This window comes from Lutra lutra, chromosome 1 (assembly GCF_902655055.1).
Source record: "Lutra lutra chromosome 1, mLutLut1.2, whole genome shotgun sequence".
In the NCBI taxonomy this organism is placed as follows: Eukaryota; Metazoa; Chordata; class Mammalia; order Carnivora; family Mustelidae; genus Lutra; species Lutra lutra.
In genome coordinates, this window is record NC_062278.1 from 31,853,003 (window position 1) to 31,862,246 (window position 9,244).

Consider the following 9,244-nt stretch of genomic DNA (forward strand, 5'->3'; position numbering starts at 1 on the left):
AGGAGAACAATGGCTTCAGTCTCTGCAGTGTAGGCACCAAGGGGGTATATTTTTTTGCAGAGAAGTTATAAATAAATCTGACTAAAATCCAACCTGGATTTTTGGTCATCCTAGGTTTAATTTCTAAAAAAATAACAGTGATAAAGTTTTCCTCCATATGAGGCAGACTACTCATATGCCTGCCCTTGGTGTGCAACTAAAATAAAGGACTATCATGCCCAAGCTGGTCTACATTTTTTTTTTTAAGATTTTATTTATTTATTTGACAGAGATCACAAGTAGACGGAGAGGCAGGCAGAGAGAGAGAGAGAGGGAAGCAGGCTTCCTGCTGAGCAGAGAGCCCGATGTGGGACTCGATCCCAGGACCCTGAGATCATGACCCGAGCCGAAGGCAGCGGCTTAACCCACTGAGCCACCCAGGCGCCCCTGGTCTACATTTTTTAAAATACTTACCTTCTCTTGGTCTTTTTCTTGCAAATACCTAGATTTAAAATGTATATCCTTAGATTATTATATTCTTTTTTTTTAATATTTTATTTATTTATTTGACAGACAGAGATCACAAGTAGGCAGAGAGGCAGGCAGAGAGAGAGAGAGAGAGGAGGAAGCAGGCTCCCTGCTGAGCAGAGAGCCTGATGTGGGGCTCGATCCCAGGACCCTGGGGTCATGACCTGAGCTGAAGGCAGAGGCTTTAACCCACTGAGCCACCCAGGCACCCTAGATTATTATTTTCTTAAAACCATACAAATATTGCACCAACACTTAATGCTACTAATTTTTAAAAAAATAGAAGTTTAGAGTATATTCTCAAGCATTTTAATTATGACCTGCAACTTAGTCTATCACCTACTTTTTATACTGTAGAATCAGTTTTCTAGAATTAACACCTTCACAGGAATTTAGAGATACCTTATCATTAAGAATAACAAGACCTGTATTGCATAGAAGTATTTCAGGCCACTATCCTGTCTGCCACCCTTAAGCAGAGGAGCCCACCCCAGCAACCCTTACAGAGAGCCATTTCAGGACTCAGACAGTATATAACCTCTCTGAAAGTCATCTCTCAACCTGACAGAAGACACATCACCCACAGCATGTTACTTTCTTGAACAAGGACTTGGATGCCTGGCCTCCTTTAACACCTTTACTTCAACCTTACAGATGAACAGGTCTTCACTTTTCTGCCTTCTTCTAAGTGTAGTTCTTCATGACAGAGTCACATCCACAGACTAGATTAGTGCACTCACCAGGCATGACACAAATTACATGAATGGAGGAAAGTAGGTCTGAGAAAGTTCTCACAATTCCCTCTAGTTTTTGGGTTATCGGACTTTGTTATTTGGGGTACCTCTAATTACAGAGTAAAAATAAATTGCACAAAATACCTAACTGCTTCAAGAAATGTATCTGGATATACTTTTCGTCCATGCATACAAAGACTTCCTGGACCACACCTATGGTTGGAAAAGTTTCATTTATAATTCACTGTAGAAATGGAAAACAAGCATCATGGGAGACTATGGGACATCTCAGCAAGAGGGTATAAGAAAGGACTTATAAGATTTGGGCTTGTTTCAGGTGATTTGGGGAAACTTCAAAGGATGGGGGGGCTTTATCCTAGATTGGATGCTGTCGTGAAGCAAATATTTGGATTATTTTTCCTTTTTAAGATTTTATTCATTTATTTGCCAGAGAGAGAGAAAGAGAGAGAGACAGTGCATGCACAAGCACACAAGCAGGGGAAGTGGCAGGCAGAGGGAGAAGCAGACTTCCTCCTGAGCAGAGAGCCTGATGTGGGACCCAGGACCCTGGGATCATAACCTGAGCCAAAGGAAGACACTTAAACGACTGAGCCATACAGGTACCCCAAATGTTTGGATATTTTAGTAGGTTTTACCTACAAGCAAGGACTCAGCAAAGTTAAAGCAGTAGTTGGTAAAGCAGAAGTAGTTTACTTATTTATCAAGATGGGGAGATGGTGGGTCATTTTTATGGTTTAAAGGTAATGCTCCTGCCAGTGTTCAGACATGATTATGGAACTTTTTTTCCTAATCAAGCCATCATAGTCACAGTGTGACTTTGTTAGCTACTGATGTTCTAAAAAACTGTTATACTCGACAGAGCATTAATGTCTACCTATGACTGCCCTCTGTCTTGTTCTTCTGTTTTAGTTTCTTATAACTGTAATAACTTCTGTCCTTATATTTTGGTTTCCTACTGCTGCCCTAACAAGTCATCACAAGCATACAGGCATAATAAACAATTGTCTTACATTCATATAGATCAGAAGTCCAACATGAATTAAAATTGGTTTTGTTTTAGGTATTTCAGTTGGGGTGGAATGGGTGTTTATTCTAATTGTCCACGTCACTACATAGAACAAGTACTTATCAGCCTCTGCTCCACTGAGCTAAAAAAATTAAAGTTCTAAATATAACAGTGTACATGCTTGGAGTCTGAGTTAGTTATGGTCAACAACCAAATGACTGGTGGTCAAAATATATCTTTGTGAACTGTCAAAATGTCAGAATCTAGGCAGGATTAAAAAATTAAAGAGAATTATAGATACCAAGGTATGGTACAAGCAGTAAGTCAGTAAGAGAATATTTAAAAACTAGAGGACATAGATTTTAAAGAGCAGGATGGATAGTTACCAACAGACTCAATGATCAATAAGGGGAGACACAGCATTGATGAGCCTAGAGGAAAAGTTTTAGTACCAGGAAGGTCTTTCTAATTGAGATTAAGCTCTCTCCTGATCCAGTGCCTGGCACATACAAACTACATAAATATTCTAGAGTGTAATATAAACTTTAAAGGAAAAACTTATTCTGAAGTGCTAACCTGGGATATGAGGGTGAAATTAGGTAAGTGAGATCATCTGTGACCTGTAAACCATGGTTTATCATGCAAGGAAGAATAGCTAGAGACAAATGCAGACAACACAAATGATATAAAGGAACATCAATTTCTCTCAAACTCAGTGGGAAATAACAGAATCTTGACCCAGAAGATCGTTTTAATTGGGCTATTATTTTCTATTTTAGTTTGCATTTTTTGCTAAAAGGAAATGAAAAAACACAGTAAAGTGACTTCCAGTTTCTGATCTGGCATGTAAAGAGACTAGAAGTTGCCACTCCATCTTAACAAGTAAAAAGCTGTGTGTGTGTGTGTGTATATATATATATATATATATATATATATATATATTTTTTTTTTTTTTTTTAATCAACAACTCTTTTTAATCCATTTAAAGAAGTGAGGTCACAGGGAAAACTGTTGCCCACAAAACTGGAGACAGGAGGATACGGAGAATCACAACTTTACCTGAGCATATGAAACCCACCCAAGAAGCTTCTGTGGGAACCAGTGCTGGGGTAGGAAGAACTGAATGGTCATTGTCAAATCGCTGGAGGCTCAGTGTAGACAAATCTGAGAGCTAAAAACTCCAGGGGATCCAGTCATTGGAGGACCCTCACACTTTTGTAGAGTTTTACTCCTAGACTTCTACCAGGCTTCTATTTTTTGTTGCAAACAGTTGTTGCAAACATAGGTGAAAAATCCTCTCCTGCTTCTGGCAGCGGGAGGAAACAAAGAACCATTTGAAATATGCCAGAGCTCTTTGTTCTTCTTAACAAGGTCTGGACTCAGGAGAAATAGTTTTGCCAGAAACTAATTTGCTGCGGTTTATAGGAATTTCACTGATCTGGATGAAGGTAAATACCCTACCCCAGGGGGGCACAGGTTCATCAACCACTACTCATTGGATTATAGATGCTTTTCCTCCCTCCCATCTTACCACCATATTACTAAAGACTTATTTACTGTAGCTCCTTTTATACAGTACACCATGTCCACCTTTTAACAAAAAATTATAAGACATACTAAAAGGCAAACAAACAAAAAAACACTAAAACACAATTTGAAGAGACAGAACAAGCATCAAAACCAGATCCAGATATCACAGGGATGTTGGAATTATCAGACCAGAACTATACAACTACTATGATTCATACAGTAGTTGAGCTCGGATGGGAAATGTAGAGATGGAAAATCTAAGAGAGTTAAGAAATGCTAGAAAACAAAATAAAAGCACTAACACAAGTGACAAATGCCTTTCAGAACCTCATTAGTAGACCGAAGATGGCCAAGGAAATACTCTCTGAGCTTGAGGATATGCCAAAAAAAAAAACTTCCAAGACCCCATAGCCAAGAAAAGAAGACTGCAAGGCAAACCAAACAAGAAAAATGGAACAATATATCCAAGGACTAGGAGACAACTACAAAAGGTGTAACATACACATAAGGAGGAGAAAAAATAAAGCAGAGCAATAGTTGAAAAAACAAAATAAAGACTGATAATTTTCCCCAAATTAACCAACCCATGAATGCAGGATTCTTAGAGAACAACAAGCAAAATAAATGTCAACCCAACTACAGCCACGTACATCATATTCCAACTGCAGAAAACCAAAGATAAAGAAAAATAACTTAAAGGCAATTAACTGACCCCAAACATTCTTCCCTCAGTTTTCGTAGAGTCCCCCACCCACTTTAATCTTAACCTATAACTCTCTTCCACAAAAGAAGTAGAAGAAATTTTTACTTGAGTCGACTCAACATTTTGTATTTACCATTAGGCATCGGAGAACCTATTTCACAGGAAGAGTTCCACAGTGAATTTGGTTGAAATGAAATTTGGCTTTGGATTCAAACACAACTGAATTTAACTTCTTGCTCACCCTTTAACCACTGTGACATTAAAAAAATACCTAATTTTATAAGGCTTAATTTTGACCTCATAAAAATGATAGTATGTATTTGACAGGGCTATTATGAATATTAGAGATTACATGTATAAAAATCAGTGTAACTTAGCAAAATTAGCTGCTCAGTAAATGGTAGGTGTTATAATGAGTACTGGAAGATTATAATCATATAGAAATAAAAAGAAAGAGAATGAAAAAAATGTTGGCCTGGGGTGTGTTTTTCCCTAGCCATCTAATCCTACCTTAGTTCCATAAAACCCTTTGGAATAAAATCCTGTCATTCCAAACAATCTCAAAACAGGGCAGAGACTAACGTCACAAACCCATTTCAGCTGGGACTCTTTCTTATCCTTGATTTCTGTTAGACCTACTTTCTCTCTAGGTTACAAAAACAACAGAATACTTTAGCCTTTCAAAAAAATTATTTGCTAATTCAGTAAACCAAGGAATAAATATTAAGAAAAAATTAGAGAATTAAGAACAGTCCTATCTCTGGTCAAAACTCAATTGCAAAACCTTCTTGGCCCCCAAGACGAGACATTCCTCCCACCTTTGGAAGCAGTGGTCTCTCTCCTTGGCCTTCCTTAAGTTTTCAAGGTCGGTAGCTTCAAGGCAATATGTCTCAATCCCGGATGCACTTTAGAACCAACAGGGGAGTTTTAAATAAACTTCTGTCTGGGCCCTGCCCTAAGTAATTTGGGGTTTAATTGGTCCCTAGTGGGGCCTTGGAAGCAATGTTGTTTTTTAAAACTCTCCAGGTAATATTAATGAGACTTCGGTGCTGAAAGCCACTGTTTTAAAGCAAACTTTCACATGGTTTTTCAGGCCAATCCCACTGTTTATCCCAAGGCCCATATTCCGGGCTTGGGGTCAGGATTCACTTCCCCTATAGCTGCCACATCTCCCTCTTGGGATTTACTCTGGTTTCCTGATGTTAGTTTCTTTACTAAGTTGCTTCTGAATTATTTCTCCCTTTGGTTGTGAGTCAACCAAATCAATGCTTCAGTTTATTCCTCAATTATCCACGGATTCTTGGCATCTGGAAACGGCTTCTTTGGCATGCGCTTCTCTGCACAGGTGCAAACTATGCATTTCCAAATGTTGATTGTTTCTCAAAGGAAGATCAGGTAGCTTTGAAATATGGGGTAAAATATGCACCCCTCTTAATGAGACACATTTCAAGCATTGTGCATATACATATACAGGCGACCGGGAAAGGCCTGGTAAACCAAATTGGCTTCTTTGCCTAATTTTTTCTACTGTGCTGAATTTTTGTGGCCATGGAGTCCAGCTCACCAGTGCCATAACAAATTACCTCTCCTCTACATCCTTCATATGACCTGTCTACACTTCCACCTGAAAATGTCAAATCCTGTTTTCTTATTCTTTAGTTACAGATTAGATCTTTTAAAAATTAAGAGGCATACATTCACAGATTCACTTGCCAATTTCCTTTGTGCCTAAGAGCTGATCCTTTTTGGGCTTCACAGAGGCCCAATATTATAGCCATCCCTTTCCTTGTACAGAAATAGTTAAAGGACTTTGAACCCAGAATGAGAGCAAGTTGCCCATGAAATACAAAGAGTTGCCTTTATTCAAAAACAATTCATCATTTTTTTTTGAAGATTTTACTTATTTATTTGACAGAGATCCCAAGCAGGCAAAGAAGCAGGCAGAGAGAGAGAGGAGGAAGCAAGCTCCCCGCCGAGCAGAGAGTCCGGTGTGGGGCTCGATCCCAGGACCCTGGGATCATGACCTGAGCCGAAGGCAGAAGCTAAACCCCCGGAGCCACCCAGGTGCCCCCAATTCATCATTTTTAATTGTAAATCTATCACCTTAAGATCACTTTTGGATTCAGTCCTTGCTTGGCACTTCATAAAAATAATATTCATAAGTGCTTGAGATTTTTCTGCCCTAACGCTTAACACTATCTCTCCCCTTATTCTGTGTGGAGGTTCACTGCAGCATAAACACAAAATTCATATTTGAGAAAAGTCCTAAGAGTCACCATGGATAAAAATTTAGCTCTCCGGTATGTACTTATTTTGTGATCTGCCTGTGAATAACATCCCCAGCCATTTCTGACAAGGTGGTGCATGGTTTCCCCTATGCACATTCTATTATTTTAGGAAACAGTATGTCAGCAGAGAAATATGATTACTGCAAAACCATGCTGTGGAAACCAGAACTGAGTGCCAAAGTAGAAATTTCAATAGCATCATCCTCAATTTGTCTCTTTTTTTATATATACCAAAATTTTAATAATTAGTTTTTTTGGTGATGTATTGTAACTTTTTTTCTAATCCACTCTAACCCTCAATTTCCATGATATTTAAATTATATTAGCTGATAAATGTCACAATTTGAGGCTCCCCTTGTCTCACAGGAGACTCTAGGGACAGGCATCCTGAACTTTAGTAAATTACTGGTTACAGACATTCAAAGAGATTTCTAGATGGAAGTCCTTACAAAGCTTTGATTGTGAAGAGGCATTTTTGCCTATCCATATTTATATCCGTGCAAATGGAATTATGGTGGTTTACATTTTAAGGGTGTCTTTTTAGCTTAATAAATTTCTTTCAGCAAATGACAACAATCTAGGTCTAAGTGTCTTTTAATTCTGCTCCCTGTGAATATAAAATGCTCTTTCTTTGCTCTGAATGACAAAGGTAGCAATAACGTAGCTGGTGTCTGCAACTCTAATAATCCTCCCTTAGCTTCTCAATGCCACCACCCCATCAAACACACACACACACACACACTACAGATGAGGGTAATATACAGGCAGTCTCTGTTGGCGTAAATTAACAACCTAGGAATAGCTATCACAGCTGGGTGGCCCCATGGACATGGGGACTTCCCTCTCTCGACTCCTGCCTTGTAGATTTTCCCTCCTTTTCCCCTACCTTTGCCATGGCCTATTCCTGTGTCTCACTTTTCTCTCAACTCTTAGCTCCACGTAATCTCCCAAACCTGGGCCCTGTCCCAAACCCACTCACAATCAGGCTCCTACCCCAGAGTGGCCACAGGTGATTCTTTCAAGATCCTGATCTAGTTTCCCTACACAAACCTAGACAAACCCCTTCCTGCCCTTATTATATCCACTCATTGGCTGACACGTGGTGCCCATAAATTGGGTCTGGATAGTTAACAGATCCCAGAAGAGGGGGATCACTGGTGGGAAAGAAAGGCAGAAAGACAGCAGGAATAAAATTAACTTATATGAGAGGATTTATGTTTTCATTATTGTTATAGTCCAAACCTCCAAAAACCTTAAAAAGGATTTTTATGTTACATTTGAAGATGAGCAAGGGTTGGAAAAATTTAATTATATTTATAGTCCATAGATTAGGTGGGAGTGGGAGGAGTGGGAGGGAAACCCTAGATACAAGCTACAGGACATCAAAAGAGAGATACCAACTCTTGAGTTCAGTTGAAGAGTAAAGGTCACCAGGAACAAGTCATAGGCTGAGAAGCAAACAGGACTGCTCCCCAGACCTCTTGTCCCCATCTCAAGTCTGAAATACCTCTGATACCCATCTTCAGCATTGAGCATTTAGTCTTAGTTCTGCCAGAATCATTCTTGGGAGCCTGGAGCTGGTACTCTAAATTATTAGAAGATGTGATAACACAGATCCAACACATCAGAGTAAAATGTGTGGCTAGACAACTAAATTAGAGGTTGATTTTGGTCCCTCTTATGATGATTATCTTTTACGGGAATTTGAGCAGGGTATCAAGAACATTGTGACTTAAATTAGCTTCTGCATACCTACATTTTTTTTTCATACAGCCAATTCTCAAGAAGTCCCAGGTTTGAAGACCTCTAGAATGCAGAGAATTCCATTTTACTTTCTGTAGAAAGGAGAATTTAACCATTTCCCCGCAGTATTTTAATACTTAATAGGGAGGTTTCTTTCTGTGTGAGTGAAACATTAGTCATTGAGTACATTTCTTTATTTGGCTGGGAACAAAGGCTTTATTTCATTCTACAATACCAGTCTGCTCGTGGGGTGTTAGGACAGAAGGGGCTAATCAAGAAACTGTGAAAAATGACAATGCCCCAAGATTGAAAATAGAGACTTTGATGGGGTGTCTACAGCAGTTTGATGAGAAATGCAAGACGTCTTCATGGACTTTTCTAAGTGATAAGTTGACAGAACTGAAATTAGTTGTATTAGCATCAACAAGGGAAGCACCCCCACCCCCAATTATAGACACTTCCTTAGTCCCACCTATTATGGGCTAGGCATGGGGATGAGAGTCTACATACACTGTTCTATTTCACCCTTACTGGAGTTCCACAAGGTTGGTTTTCTCATCTGTGTGTTTCATTCAACAATACGGAGACACAAAGATATTTGTTAATTTATCCTGAGTCTCATCACTTCTAAATGGCAGAAGTGGAATTTGGACCTATTTCCAAAGTGTCCACCTTGTTTTAAGCAAACACTGCTACTTTTCAGGGTCCAGGA